Source organism: Bos indicus, chromosome 20 (genome assembly GCF_029378745.1).
Source record: "Bos indicus isolate NIAB-ARS_2022 breed Sahiwal x Tharparkar chromosome 20, NIAB-ARS_B.indTharparkar_mat_pri_1.0, whole genome shotgun sequence".
Lineage (NCBI taxonomy): Eukaryota > Metazoa > Chordata > Mammalia > Artiodactyla > Bovidae > Bos > Bos indicus.
In genome coordinates, this window is record NC_091779.1 from 31510070 (window position 1) to 31526901 (window position 16832).

Genomic DNA, 16832 nt, shown 5'->3' on the forward strand with positions numbered 1-16832 from the left:
CTTAAAGAGGCCAGTGACCCATAGTAAGCCCCACGTGACTGGATCATTCATTCATTCCTGGGGGGGGGGGGGGGGAGGCGGGGAATGACATTTTGAGAATGAGATAGTCCAAATTTACTCATTCTTTTCTCTCAAAAGAGAGATTAGGATTAAGGATTAAGGAAGGGTTTAAATAGCTGCAGGGGTAAATGTCGCTCAGTCGTGTCCCACTCTTCGGAACTCCATGGACTGTAGTCCATGGAATTCTCCAGGCCAGAAGAGTGGGTAGCCGTTCCCTTCTCCAGGGGATCTTCCCAACCAGGCATCTAACCCAGGTCACCCACATTGCAGGCGGATTCTTTACCAGCTGAGCCACCAGGGAAGCCCAAGAATACTGGAGTGGGTAGCCTATCCCTTCTCCAGGGGATCTTCCTGATCCAGGATTCGAACCGGGGTCTGCTATACTGCAGAGGGATTCTTTACCAGCTGACCTACCAGGGATCTGGGCTTCCCTGATGGCTCAGACGGTAAAGGACCCTCCTGCCAATGCAGGAAACACAAATTAGATCCCGGGGTTGGGAAGATCCCCTGGAGAAGAAAATGACAACCCACTCCAGTATTCTTGCCTGGAGAATCCCATTGACAGAGGAGCCTGGTGGGCTACAGTCCATGGGGTCACAAAGAGTCAGACACGGCTGAGCGACTAACACTTTCAAGGGTAAATGTAATGATTATTTCAGCAGATATTTATTAAGAGCCGACATTGTCTTAGGCACTCTTTAGTGTTGGTCACTCAGTCATGTCCAACTCTTTGTGACCCCACGGGCTGTAGCCCACCAGGTTCCTCTGCTCCATGGATTTCTCTCCAGGCAAGAATACTGGAGTGGGTTGCCATTTCCTTTTCCAGGGGATCTTCCCAACCCAGGGAATGAACCGGAGTTTAGAGCCATCAGGGAAGCCTAGGCACTATTTAAGGGACTAGGAATTCCAGTGGTGAACAAGGCAAATGTGGTTTCTGCCTTCCTGATCTGAGTGTGATAGAGTAAATAGACATTACTGAACAGTGAATTTCCTGGTGCCGACTGCTGAGTGTTATGAGACAGAACAAGATAATCTGGAGGTCAAGGAAAACTAGTGATATATATGAAGTCTGAGTGTTCTTAGTCAATAACATGCTGAGGTATGGGAGAGACTAAAGCTCTCTGGAGCTGAAGGAATGTTGCTGGGCAGACCCACAAGGGCCTTGTAAACAGTGTTAAAGGCATAGAGTTTCTCATGATGGCAAAGGGAAGTCTTGAAGATTGAGCGAGATAGTGACATCATAAATTTTACTTTGTAAAGAGAATTCTGTGGAGAATAAATGAGATGAAATAGAAGTAGAGATTAGTTGGGAGATTGTTAGTAATCTAGATGAAACCATGGTGGCAAATGAGATTAGAAATTTGACAGAGGGAATTGCCTGGTGGTGCAGTGGTTAGGGGCTTGCCCTAGTGATAACCTGACTGCCAGTGCTGGAGACATAAGAGATCTGGGTTTGATCCCTGGGTCGGGAAGATACCCTGGAAGGGGAAATGGCAACCCACTCCAGTATTCTTGCCTGGAGGATTCCGTGGACAGAGGAGCCTGATGGGGCTACAGTCCATGAGGTTGCAAAGTTGATTGCAACTGAGTGACTTCCACTCGCTCACTCCATTGGTTAGGACTCCACTCTTCACTGAAGGGGCTGTGGGTCTGATCCCTGGTGGGGGAATTGAGCCACTTGGTGAGGCAAAAAAAAAAAAGACAAGGAAGGCATTTTACATTTGGATCTGTATAGAGCTTGGAAGAGAGAGCTAACCTTAGAGATCTGGAAAATTTTAGCATAAAATGGCTATTAAAGCCATGGGAAATGATGAGATAGTTTTAGGGCAATCTGTGGGGATGATGGACTAGTGGAGTGGTTTGTAGATTAACTTGAACTCCTGGTGTTTTAATATTATTATCATCATTATTATTTACAGAGTTTTTAAGATGAAGAAATTGCACCTAGAAATAGGCATTTTAGAAATTCCAATCTATATGGCTGCTTTCCTATAAAACAACTAGATTAAGCCAAACAGAGATTGCCATCTCTCCATGGAATTTGGACTATCCAGTTCACCACAGCCCCCACCACTTTTGAGAGTCTTAGACCCAGTGAATGTCATTCCTTTTTACCTGCCTTTTTCTTAAAGCATTTGAATTTGGACTTTTGGCCTACAGGGTCAGAATGGACATGGGTGAAGGACTTTATACCTAAGAAGTATCAATGTTTATAGGCTTAGCAGTAAAGAAAAAACCTGAAAAGACAGTATGGCAGCTGGAGAAAGGAAAAGCAGAGGAGTATGACATCAAGGAGGTCAGTGTTTCAAAGAGATGGTATGATCAGCAGTGCCAAATGCTGCAAAGTGCTTAAGCTAAGTAAAGATTAGGAACGTTCCATGGTGGGTAGGGGAGTACAGGAATAAATAAGCAGGTTAAGGAATAGTTAGGAAAATAAATTGAGTTGGCAATGATCAAACTGTCATTAAAAAATGAGAGAGGAAAGAAAGGACTATTTGCAGAGGGTGATATGTCAAGCCAGTTTTAGTTTTTGTGTTTTGGGATGAGAGAATCTTAACGTAAATGCTGACAGAGAAGAATCCAGCCGAGAGGAAGATGACAAAATATATGAAAAACCCCCCTGAGATGCAGGAGCCCCAGGAAACGCAGGTTCGATCCCTAGGTCGGGAAGATTCCCCTGGAGGAGGGCATGGCAATCCACTCCAGTATTCTTGCCTGGAGAATCCCATGGACAGAGGAGCCTGGTGGGCTACAGTCCATGGAGTCTCAAAGAGGTGGACATGACTGAAGCGACTTAGCACACAGGCACCTTAATTAAAAATAACTTTGTTGCTTTAAAAATACCAATCATCATCTGACATATCACAAATCTTAAGCTTATTATTATTTTTTAATTATCGGAAATGCAATAAAATGAGGTATGTCTGTCCTAGGAGGCATAATCATTGGTAGCAATCTTAGAAGCTGCCTACTACAGAACAGAATGGAAAGATTCGAAATGGATCTAGGACATAATATCACAGTAGCATCAGTGGGATCTGGTAGAAGTTCGTGACCTTGAATTTATATGATAGCAGTTTCTCAGACATTGAGATTTCTTCCAGAAGTGTTTAGTAATCAGGTACCTACAAGGATAATAAGATTGAAGACCTAAGAATGAAGTTAGTGTTAAAACACAGTTCTCTGTGGTGCAGGCTTTGTGTCAGTTAATAATTATCAGGTGTTCTCTGGAGTGAAAATGGATTGTTCAAACTTAAGGAGAGTTGGCAAAATCAAGGTAGTTCTGGCTACCATATCCCTGTGTCTGTTTCAAGGCAACATTGGGAAGGAGATAGTCTTGTGTTTAAGACTTTGGTTTGAAGATAGCCTGGGCTGAAGTCTTAGTTCAACTTAATAGTGGGGTGAAAGTCGCTCAGTCATGCCCGACTCTTTGCGACCCCACAGATTATACAGTCCATGGAATTCTCCAGGCCAGAATACTGGAGTGGGTAGCCTTTCCCTTCTCCAGGGGGTCTTTCCAACCAGGGATCAAACCAGGGTGACTTTGGGCAAATTGTTTAACTTCATCAATATTCCATTTCCTCACCTTTAGAATAGTGTTGTTGTGAAAAGCAAATGAGAAAATACATGGGAAGCACTTATATTAACTTTAGTACCTGTACACAGCAACCTTTAATTACATGATCTTCATTATTATGCCCCAATATAAAGTTTGTATTCTATTTGCTAGCTGCTAAAATTTTTTAAAAACTACTTATGGGTCAAAAAATGAAATCTTTGGAAATTCCCAGGTGATCCTGTGATTAGGTCTTGGCACTTTCATTGCTTGGCCCTGGGGTTCAATATCTGATCTAGGAACTAAGATCCCACAAGTTGCATGGTGCGGCCAAAAAAAGAGAAATTGTTTTATGGTTACCGAAATGAACTAAAACTCTGGGATATCCCCAATGAGCCCACAGATACAGCAAGCTGAAAAAGGGATCCTGACAAGTCCAGACTTTTCAGAGGGGCCTTTAATACTTTACATATGCTACAGATACCTAGAGTTATTTCCTCCTTTTCTTCCTTCAGGCAATGTGTTGGAACCAGGATGATAATATGCACTTGAGAACAGTTACTTAGTTGCTTCTCAGCTTGTAGATGATGGCCTTGATTCTTGCAGTAAACTCTAATGTTGGCTTGGAAACTTTAAACTAGGAGCGTACTCAGTCATTCCTGTGGAGCTGAGAAAGAAGACAGAACAGCCTCAGGTGGCAAAAATCCCAGAAGATAGCAGGCTAAGCAGGGGATGACACACCAGGTCTAGAAATTTCTTTTCAGCATTATTGTCCCAAGTGGCTGCTAAATCTTGAGTGTTCAAGTTTAACTCTGGTCCTGTCTTGGAATAACAACAATATGAAATGTATTAGCATGCAGATGTGGAAGTGGTTACTATTCTCCTGGAAGTTGGAGAAACTCCCAAATGTTTATGTTGTCAAAGGGTCCTTTAGGATCCAAGTGTTGCTGCTCTCATTTTTAAATTTTTCTTGCAAACAAGGAACTTACTGAACCCTCCCTGGTCTCACTGTGGATCTTCCTCTTTTCCTTAACTTCTTAATGTTGGAGTACCCCTGTGTATTACTTAGTCATTTCAATATATTTGGAATTAAATCTATCATGGTAACATTTGTTTTCTATTTGTCTTACTTTTCTGTGTTACTTCTGTCTCATTTCTTACATTATTTTGGATTAATGTTTTTCTCAATTATTCCAGCCTCTATGATGACTTCCAAACAGGACTGGAAGTAGGGTGAAGTGAAGGAGGTGATTGCCTAAATTTCCAAATTTAAGAGGGGATCAAAACTCAGAAATCAAGGCAAATAATATTCTTACACATTGTTTTTAGAAAGCATAATGAATGAAAGACTTCCACTGCCAGAGAGTAGATGTGCCTTTCACTATTTCTCTCATTAAGCACAACAGCAACAAAACAAACCCTATACCTTATGTAAAAAACAAACATACCAAGACTCTGAAAGAAAAACAGAAAAAGAAGGCTGAGTTGGGATCTCAGAATCTGAGAAAAAACACACTGCTAAGTTTCTGGAATTTTCTTTTGGCCTCTACATCCCAGATTTGTAGGCAAAGAACCCAGCAAATCAGAGGTGCCAGTGAGCCTAAGGGAAAAAAAGCCTGCTAAACAAAACCCTGCTGTCCCTAGTTGAAGCACCAAGAAAGGGGCAGCTTCACAAGACAAAACTTTTAGGGAAAAAAAAACAAAACTGCTCTATTGAAGCCAAAACATCACAGGAAAGAATATGGTCCCATCCCTACCCACAGCAGCAAAGCTGAGTGAGGAGCCTAAACGTTTGCAGTCTCAGGGCCATAATGAGGAACCCCTATTCCTCTTCTCTGATGTGGTGGTGTCAGAGAAGGCCAAACAGGAGCCCAGATTTTTATTCACACCCAGAAGTAACAAAGTCCCCCTAGCTCTTTCCCTGGGGTGATGTTACAGGAGACCTTGTGGGGCATCAGGACTCTCACCATTATTCAGCAGTAAGAGGCCACCCCCATGGCCTTGTCAGTAAAGACCACGGAGGGAGCCAGAACATCCGTTCCTGCCCAGTAATGACAAGGATCAACCTCCTCCTTGGGTGTTGTGGAGGCCAAGTGAGGAACCTGGACTTCTACCTCCATTGAGCAGTAATAAGGTGCCCTTTTCCTTTGCAGGAGCTGTGTCATTAAAAAAACAAACAAACAGTCAAAACAGAAGGTTTAAATAAAATGCAGAGTCTTATAACTTGTAAAATATCCAAGTTTCAATTTAGAAAGTTATTCATCCTAAGGGGGAAAAAAACACTTATTCTACTAAGCAAGAACCAATAGATTTCAAACTATTTTCAATCAATAGGTGCCAACAAAAAAATGACAGAGATGTAAGAATGAGTAGACCATTTTATCCATGATGAAAATGTTTCAAGAAGCAATTATGAACAGGGTGAAATAAATGAAGAAAATGACAAAGCCTCAGCAAAGTAATAGAAGATATAAAGAAGAACCAAATGGAAATTTGAGAACTAAAAATTCAGTAACTGAAATAGAAAGCTCTACGGATGGGTTCAGCAGAACTAAGAGTATAGAGGAAAGAATCAGTGAATTGGAAGATGGAAGAATCAAAAAATAACCCAATTTGAAGAACAGAGAGAAGAAGAAAAGTTAAAAAGAAGAAAGAAAGAGAGAACAGAGCTTTAGCAATCTATGGGGACTACAGCAAAAGATTTAACATTCATGTCAGCAGAGACCCAAAAGGAAAGAAGAAAGAGTGAAGCTAAAAAAGTATCAATACTTGAAGAACTAATGGCTGAAAACGTCTCAAACTGGATAAGAGGTGTAAACATACGGATTCAAGATGATGAGCAAACTCCAATCAGGTAAGTCAAAAGAAATCAAAATCAAGATACATCATAATTAAACTTATGAAGCCTAAAGACAAATTCTTAAAAGCAGCCAGAAAAGAAGTAAAAACTTATATGCTATGCTAAGTCACTTCAGTCGTGTCCGACTCTGTGTGACCCCATAGACGGCAGCCCACCAGGTTCCCCCATCCCTGGGATTCTCCAGGCAAGAACACTGGAGTGGGCTGCCATTTCCGTCTCCAATGCATGAAAGTGAAAAGTGAAAGCGAAGTCGCGAAGTCGTGTCCAACTCTTAGCGACCCCTTGGATTTCAGCCTAACAGGCTCCTCCGTCCATGGGATTTTCCAAGCAAGAGTACTGGAGTGGGGTGCCATTGCCTTAAGGGAAAAACAATTCAGATGACCATAGATTTCTCATCAGGCATCAGAATGTCAGAGGGATGTGGCATAATATTTTTCATATTCCTTCTGTTCTATTTGCTGGCTCCTTTTGAGTTTCCAAATACATATATATTAGACTTTCTATTTGCATTCTCGATGTTTTTTTCTTTTTTCTTTTTTTAACCTCTTCTGTATTTTCCATCTCTTGCCTTTTCTCCTTGCTTTCACATGGACATTCTCTTCTGATCTTGCAGCTCACTGATTGTCTGCTCAAGTGTGTCTAATCTTTTAATTTATTGAGTTCTTAATTTGGTTGTTATTTATTTTTAGTTATTTTTACCTTTTTGTTACCATTTCAAATTCTCTAAGTTTCTCACTCTTGTCTTTAATTTTCTTGTACACATTAAGAGTGGTTACTTTACAGTCTATATCTCATTGTCTGGAAACTCTATTTCTTTGTTGCTTCTCTTGATTTTTTTATCATGTTGTTTTATTTCCTTATTTCTTAATTATTTTTTCTTGAATGCTGATATTATGTGTGAAAATTTTTATAAATAATTTGAGGCATACAATGACTTTATCTTCCTCCATGAAGTGATTTACTTTTGCATTTGGCAGGCAGCTAGGGACATTGGTAACTGTGATAAGCATTTCCAGTGTTAGAGATGATTCAAACTTTGACTTCTTGCCCTTTGAGGAATAATCTACTCCCTGTTCTCTTTTTTCTAGGGGATAGGTTCTTCTGGTGGCTCAGATGGTAAGGAACCTGGTTGTAATGTGGGAGACCCTGGTTCAATCCCGGGGCAGTAAGATCTCCTGGAAAAGGGACTGGCTGCCCACTGCAGTATTCTTGCCTGGAGAATTCCATGGACAGAGAAGCTTGGTGGGCTACAGTCTGATTATGTATCTGTGGTACACTTTGGGGCTTCTGTGGTGGTTCAGACTGTAAAGAATCCGCCTGTAATGCAGGAGACCTAGGTTTGATCCCTGAGTTGGGAAGATTCCCTGGAGGAGGGCATAACAACCCACTGGTATTCTTGCCTAGAGAATCCCATGGACAGAGGAGCCAGGCGGGCTACAGTCCATGGGGTCACAAAGAGTCAGAAACGACTGAGTGACTACGCACAACATAGGTTCTTGAAGAAGTGAAGTGAAGTCCTCAGTCCTGTCTGACTCTTGGCCACCCCGTGGACTGTAGCCCACCAGGCTCCTCCGTCCATGAGATTCCATGAGTTAAGATCTTAACTCACATCAAATCCTCTTCTTTGTTAGTATGTGGATTTGTTCTCATTGCTCATTTCTGGAATGTTTCACCAACCACGTATCAGATCAGATCAGATCAGTCGCTCAGTCGTGTCCGACTCTTTTCGACCCCATGAATTGCAGCACTCCAGGCCTCCCTGTCCATCACCAACTCCCGGAGTTCACTCAGACTCACGTCCATCGAGTCAGTGATGCCATCCAGCCATCTCATCCTCTGTCATCCCCTTCTCCTCTTGCCCCCAATCCCTCCCAGCATCAGAGTCTTTTCCAATGAGTCAACTCTTCGCATGTGGTAGCCAAAGTACTGGAGTTTCAGCTTTAGCATCATTCCTTCCAAAGAAATCCCAGGGCTGATCTCCTTCAGAATGGACTGGTTGGATCTCCTTGCAGTCCAAGGGACTCTCAAGAGTCTTCTCCAACACTACAGTTCAAAAGCATCAATACTTCAGCACTCAGCCTTCTTCACAGTCCAACTCTCACATCCATACATGACCACAGGAAAAACCATAGCCTTGACTAGACGGACCTTTGTTGGCAAAGTAATGTCTCTGCTTTTGAATATGCTATCTAGGTTGGTCATAACTTTCCTTCCAAGGAGTAAGCATCTTTTAATTTCATGGCTGCAATCACCATCTGCAGTGATTTTGGAGCCCAGAAAAATAAAGTCTGACACTGTTTCCACTGTTTCCATCTGGTCCACATCCATGAAGTGATGGGACCAGATGCCATGATCTTTGTTTTCTGAATGTTGAGCTTTAAGCCAACTTTTTCACTCTCCTCTTTCACTTTCATCAAGAGGCTTTTTAATTCCTCTTCACTTTCTGCCATAAGGGTGGTGTCATCTGCGTATCTGAGGTTATTGATATTTCTCCCGGCAATCTTGATTCCAGCTTGTGTTTCTTCCAGTCCAGCGTTTCTCATGATGTACTTTGCATAGAAGTTAAATAAGCAGAGTGACAATATACAGCCTTGATGTACTCCTTTTCCTATTTGGAACCAGTCTGTTGTTCCATGTCCAGTTCTAACTGTTGCCTCCTGACCTGCATACAAATTTCTCAAGAGGCAGATCAGGTGGTCTGGTATTCCCATCTCTTTGAGAATTTTCCACAGTTTATTGTGATCCACATAGTCAAAGGCTTTGGCATAGTCAATAAAGCAGAAATAGATGTTTTTCTGGAACTCTCTTGCTTTTTCCATGATCCAGTGGATGTTGGCATTGTGATCTCTGGTTCCTCTGCCTTTTCTAAAACCAGCTTGAACATCAGGAAGTTATCACCAAAGACTTCTTTAAATATTCCATAACACTCTATGCTGGTAATATTTTGTCCTTCCTTGAGCCAGACAGTATTAAAGGGGAAGTAATGCCTATGTCCAGGCTACCCTGATAGTGATTGTGATAAATGAGAGGTTTTTTTTAGGTCTAAGTGAAAATCTCTGAGTTAGAGTAAGGGCACATGGGTTTACTGTGAGACTCCCTCAGTCGCCACCATGTGGTACTTCCTTTTGTAAGCTTTAGAGCCCAGAGCTTAATTTTATTGATAAAGACAGCACTTTCTTATATGTTCACTGATTTCTTCTGAATCTTTTAAACACCTATTTTGGTTTTTTCCCTCTGAGGATCAGTCAAACAGAGTCCAGCAGTTGATGTCAGTCAAAAAATATACGTATACATATATATAACATTATAGTGGGTATAAAGAAAGACATTGAGGATTGTGTTGTGTGACCAGTCTGTTTATAACCTGTAGTAGGGAGGAGACCTGGGATGGTCATAGAGACTCTTAATTTGGAGGTACTTCCACCCAAATAATTTGTCTTTCCCCAAAACACTCATGACTGATAATTGCACTTCATAAGATGACATCAACTAGAAGAAAAGTGGTAAAGTAACTTTTTCAATACATTTTGAACTTTTATTGAAATAAAATGATAGGAGTAGCAGAATGGGACATGGGAATTAATTGAAAACTGAACAGTAAATGGAGTGAAAAATTTTAGCATTTTTCCCCTGAGAACTAAAGTATTTCATTTAGTATCTGTTACTGACCAAACCATTGTTGTTGTGGCCACTGGTTTGTTTTTTTTTTTTTTTTGAAAGATGCACACGCTGTGCTTAAGAAAGCTTCAGGTTCACCTAATACTGAAATAGCCTGTTAATGTGTCTCTGTCTCCCCTTAGGTTGGAAGTTTTTTGAGGATTGAGACTATGTCTTCTCTGTGGGCTCTCAGGTATCAACAGGGCACAGCCTCTCTCATTTTTGGAGGTTTCTGGCATATTAAAGCATCAAGAAATCCTGAAACAGGTTTCCAAAAATGGTAGCCTATTTTAAAGTGTTGATTTAACAAATTTCTGATTTTTGTAAGTTAAAGTATAATATAATATAGTTATGCTTTCCGCCCAAAATGGCAGGAGAAAGAAGATAATTGATAGTGCCAAACAGGGACAAAAAGTTAAAGTTGTAAAATCACCATCTTGCATTGTTGTCACTGTAGCTCTGTCTCTGAGGCCTTTCAAGTATATGAAGTCTCAATTCGGATGGACCTCCTGCTTCCTCTGACTCCAACTCTTGCATTGGCCTTGGTCATATTCATCATCATACCAGGAGCCTAGCACTCTTTGTGAACCTATAGACTCTAGCCTGCCAGGATCCTCTGTCTGTAGGATTCTTCAGAGTGCGTTGCCATGCCCTCCTCCAGGGAATCTTTCCAACCCAGGGACCGAACCTGCATCTCCTGTGGCTGCTGAATTGCAGGTGGATTCTTTGCCATCGAGCCACTGGGGTAGCCATTTCATATAGAGTAGTGTGTGTATGTCAACCCCACCCCCCCACTTTGTTGCTCCCCACTCACTCCCTGGTAACCGTAAGTTTGTTTTCTATATCTGCAACTCTATTTCTGTTTTGTAGATAAGTTCATTTGTACCTTTTTCAAGAGTCCACATATAAGCAATATCATGTTATATTTCTCTTTCTCTGTCTGACTTCACTTGGTATGACAATTGCTAGGTGCATCCATGTTGCTGCAAATAGCATTATTTTGTTCTTTTTTTATGTCTGAGTAACGTGTATGGACAGAGAAGGCAATGGCACCCCACTCCAGTACTCTTGCCTGGAAAATCCCATGGACAGAGGAGCCTGGTAGGCTGCAGTCCATGAGGTCGCTAGAGTCAGACACGACTGAGCAACTTCATTTTCACTTTTCACTTTCATGCATTGGAGAAGGAAATGGCAACCCACTCCAGTGTTCTTGTCTGGAGAATCCCAGGGACGGGGGAGCCTGGTGGGCTGCTGTCTATGGGGTCACACAGAGTCAGACACGACTGAAGCGATTTAGCAGCAGCAGCAACGTGTATGGAAATGTGAAAGACCATGAATAGGCAAACTAATCTTGAGAAAGAAAAATGGATCTGGAGGAATCAGGCTCCCTGACTTCAGACTAAACTAAGAAGTTACAGTAATCAAAACAGTATAGTACTGGCACACACACACACACAGAAATGTAGATCAATGAAACAGGATAGAGACCAGAGATAAACCCATGCACCTATGGTCACCTAATCTATGACAAAGGAGGCAAGAATATACAATGGAGAAAAGGTAGTCTGTTAAATAAGTATCGATGGGAAAATTGGACAGCTGCATAAATGAATAAAGTTAGAACACTCCCTAACACCACACACAAAAATAAACTCAAAATGGATTACAGACCTAAATGTAAGGCTGGATTCTATGAAACTCTTAGAAGAAAACATAGGTAAAACTGTCTTTAATGTAAATCACAGCAAGACCTTTTTCAATCCACCTCTTAGAGTAATGAAAAAAAATACAGAACCAATTTAAACTTAAAAGATTTTGCACAGCAAAGGAAACCATAAACAAAACAAAAAGAGAACCTTCAGTATAGGATAAAATATTTGCAAAAGAAGCAAACAATAAAGGATTAATCTCCAAAAATATACAGCTTAAATAGCTCAAAAAAAAATCCAATAAAAAAAATAGGCCCAAGATCTAAGTAGACATTTCTCCAAAGAAGACATATAAATAGTAAACAATCACATGAAAAGATGCTCAACATTACTAATCATTCAGTTCAGTTCAGTCGCTCAGTTGTGTCCGACTCCTTGGGACCCCATGAATCGCAGCATGCAAATCAAAACTACAGTGAAGGGGATTGACCACACTGGATTCGTGTGGTCCAGTGGATAACAGTTTGCCTTACAATGCAGGGGGTATGGGTTCAATCCCTGGCTGGGGAGCTAGGATCCCTATGCTTCAAAGTCCAAAAAAAAAAAAAAAATATATATATATATATATATAAAGCAAAAAATATTATAACAAGTTCAATAAAGAGTTTTAAAAACTACAATGATTTATTACCTCACATTGGTCAAAATGGCCATCATCAAAAAATCTATAAACAATAAATGGTGGGAAGTGTGTGGAGAATAGAATACTTTCCTACACTGTTGATGAGAGTGTAAATTCCCTATGGAGGAATGTAAATTCCCTATGAAGCCACTATGGAGAACAGTGTGGAAGTTCTTTAAAAAGAAAATAGATACATGATGGAATATTACTCAGCTATTAAATAGAATGCATTTGAACCAGTTCTAAAGAGGTGGGTGAAACTGGAGCCTATTATACAGAGTGAAGTAAGTGAGAAAGAAAAACACCAGTACAGTATATTAACACATATATATGGAATTTAGAAAGATGGTAACAATGACCCTATATGCAAGACAGCAAAAGAGTCACAGATATAAAGAACAGACTTTTGGACTCTGTGGGGGATGATTTGAGAGAATAACATTGAAACATGTATATTACCATATGTGAAATAGATTGCCAGTCCAAGTTCAATGCATGAAACAGGGCACTCAAAGCCAGTGCACTGGGACAACCCTGAGGGATGCGATGGGGAGGGAGGCGGGAAGGGGTTCAGGATGGGGACACGTGTACACCCATGGCTGATTCATGTCAATGTATGGCAAAAACCACTACAATATTGTAAAGTAATTAGCCTCCAATTAAAACAAATAAATTAATTAAAAAAAAAAAGAAAAACAGAGCTACCACATGATCCAGCAATTCCACTCCTGGGCATATATCTAGAGAAAAATCATAATTCAAAAAGATACATGCACCCCAATGTTCATTGCAGCACTATTTACAATAGCCAGGACATGGAAGCAACCTAAATGCCCATCAAAGGAAGAATGGTTAAAGAAGATGTGGCACATATATACAATGGAATGTTAGCCATAAAAAATAATTAAATTTGTTTTTAAACTTAACTCTTTCTTTAAACTGACTCATTTTGACTTCTAAAAGTTTGGGTACCAAAATATGAATTTCACATTCCACTGTTAGGACTCCCAAAATTCCATTTTACGCATAATTTTGCAATAATGCAATAACATTTCTAGATTTGCAGTGCATAATTTTCCCTTATACTTTCCTACCATGATTAAAAAATCTTAACTGGAAAAAATCTAAGCTAAATTCAAATAATGTATGAGCATGTAGAGGGAAAATGGAGGAAATAAACAAAATCTATACCTCAATTTTGACCCCATAAGCCAATTGATTAGGGATAAACCCAACGGATAACTCAATCAGGGAACTCCAGAGCCATCTTAAGCGAATGTCAGAGTAGATGGAAACTCTAGATTGCCCTAGAAATATCCCACCCATCCCAGGCTCCCCCAGACTGGAGAGTCCAAGGCCAAGTCTCTGGGACAGTGCAAATTCGCTGAAACTCAGCTTTTATCTTCCTCTTATTCTACACACTCTAGCTAGGTGATCTCACTCTTCTTCTTGCTTAATGTAAAATCCAGACCCAAATCTCCAGCTCAGACATTAATGTTCAGTTCTAGGCTGGTGGTTCTGTTGGGATGCCCAAGGGGTACCTCAAAACCATGTTTTTTGCACATGAAATTTATTCCTTTTACTGAATTCTATTCTTGTTTATTGATCTCCACATCTGCCCATTAGTAGAACAAGTCATAAATCTGAGAAGCATCCCTTTTTCTTTTCTCTCCCACTTTTCTCTCTCTTTCATACACACATACATCTAATCAATGTATTACCAAGTTCTGTTTATATTAAGCCCCTAACAACTCAGATCATTGATTAACAAAACTCCCAGAAAGCCATTTGGCAACTTTTATGAAGAGGCATTGACAGTTTCATATCCTTTTACAAAGGATATTTGTATTATGTATTACAAAGGATATAACATTATGTAAGTCAAGGGTACAATAAAAATCCCAAATTTTAAAACTATATATATGTGTGAATGTAGGCATCCCCTTCATGGATCACAGCCTTGTCATGGGGAAGCGGCTTTCAGTCCCAAAGAAGGGCAATGCCAAAGAATGTTCAAGCTATTGTACAATTGCGCTCATTTCACATGCTAGTAAGGAAATGCTTAAAATACTTCATGCTAGGCTTCAGTAGTATGTGAATGGAGAACTTCCAGATGTACAAGCTGGGTTTAGAAAAGACAGAGGATCAGATATCAAACATTCGCTGGATCATAAAGAAAGCAAGGGAATTACAGAAAAACATGGACTTCTGCTTCATTAACTAGGCTAAAGCCTTTGACTGTAGATCACAACAAACTGTGGAAATAACAGACTACCTTACCTGTCTCTTGCAAAACCTGTATGTGGGGCAAAAAGAAGCAGTTCCTTACACGGAGCTACTGACTGGTTCAAAATTGGGAAAGGAGTCCGACGAGGCTGTATATTGTCATTCTGTTTAGTTTATATGCAGAGTGAAAGTAAAAGTGTTTGTCCCTTAGTTGTGTCCAACTCTTTGTGACACCATGGACTGTAACCGACCAGGTTCCTCTGTCCGTGATTTTTCAGGCAAGAATACTAGAGTGGGTAGCCATTCTCTTCTCCAGTGGATGTTCCCAACCCAGGGATTGAACTCAGATCTCCTGCATTGCAGGCAGATTCTTTATCATCTGAACCACCAGGAAAGCTGCGAAATGCTGGGCTGAATGACTCATAAGTTGAAATCAAGAATGGAGGGAGGAATATCAACAACCTCAGATATGCAGATGATACCACTCTAATGGCAGAAAGTGAAGAGGGGCTAAAGAGCCTCTTGAGGGTGAAAAAGGAAAGTGAAAAAACTGGCTTGAAATTCAACATTCAAAAAACTAAGATCGTGGCATCTGATCCTATCATTTCATGCAAATAGAAGGGGGGAAAGTGGAAGCAGTGACAGATTTTATTTTCTGGGGCTCCAAAATCCCTGCAGAGGGTGACTGCAGCCATGAAATTAAAAGACGCTTGCTCCTTGGAAGGAAAGCTATGACAAACATAGACAGCGTATTAAAAAGTAGAGACATCACTTTGCCAACATATGTCCCTATAGTCAAAATTATGATTTTTCCAGTAGTCATTTACAGATATGACAGTAGGACCATAGAAAAGGCTGAGTGCTGTCGAATTGATGCTTTTGAACTGTGGTGCTGGAGAAGACTCTTGAGAGTCCCTTGGACAGCAAGGAGATCAAACTGGTCAATCCTACAGGAAATCAACCCTGGATATTCATTGGAAGGACTGATGCTGAAGTGGAAACTCCAATACTTTGGCCACCTGATGCTAAGAGCTGACTCACTGGAAAAGACCTGGATGCTGGGAAAGCCAGGATGCAAAAGGAGAAGGGAGTGACAGAGGATGAGATTGTTAGATAGCATCACCAGCTCAAAGGACATGAATCTGAGCAAACTCTGGGAGATAGTGGAGGATGGAGAAGCCTGGTGTGCTGCAGTTCATGGGGTCACAAAGAGTCGGACATGACTCAGCGACTGAACAACAACAATAGGCAAAGCAAAAAAATGAACTTAAAATGCATCAAAATGTTAAAAACTCACTATCTTTTGTTAAAGTAATAGACACTTTTTCTTTTCTTCCTTACAAGGTTTAGTATTTTCTAATGTTTTACACCCAAGATGGGCGGGTCATGGTGGAGAGATCTGACAGAATGTGGTCCACTGGAGAAGGAAATGGCAAACCACTTCAGTATTCTTGCCTTGAGAACCCCATGAACAGTATGAAAAGACAGAATGATAGGATACTGAAAGAGGAACTCCCCAGGTCAGTAGGGGCCCAATATGCTACTGGAGATCAGTGGAGAAATAACTCCAGAAAGAATGAAGGGATGGAGCCAAAGCGAAAACAATACCTAGCTGTGGGTGTGACTGGTGACAGAAGCAAGGTCCGATGCTGTAAAGAGCAATATTGCCTAGGAACCTGGAATGTCAGGTCCACGAATCAAGGCAAATTGGAAATGGTCAAACAAGAGATGGCAAGAGTGAATGTAGACATTCTAGGAATCAGCGAACTAAAATGGACTGGAATGGGTGAATTTAACTCAGATGACCATTATATCTACTACTGCGGGCAGGAATCCCTCAGAAGAAATGGAGTAGCCATCATGGTCAACAAAAGAGTCCGAAATGCAGTACTTGGATGCAATCTCAAAAATGACAGAATGATCTCTGTTCGTTTCCAAGGCAAACCATTCAATACCACAGTAATCCAAGTCTATGCCCCAACCAGTAACGCTGAAGAAGCTGAAGTTGAATGGTTCTATGAAGACCTACAAGACCTTTTAGAACTAACACCCAAAAAAGATGTCCTTTTCATTATAGGGGACTGGAATGCAAAAGTAGGGAGTCAAGAAACACCTGGAGTAACAGGCAAATTTGGCCTTGGA

The 16832-nt window shown here is 40.8% G+C and overlaps 1 pseudogene; it reads left to right on the top strand.

Moving 5' to 3' along the window:
* Window positions 1-16832, top strand: part of LOC109574689 (arrestin domain-containing protein 4 pseudogene) — a 31916-nt pseudogene that overhangs the window by 957 nt on the left and 14127 nt on the right.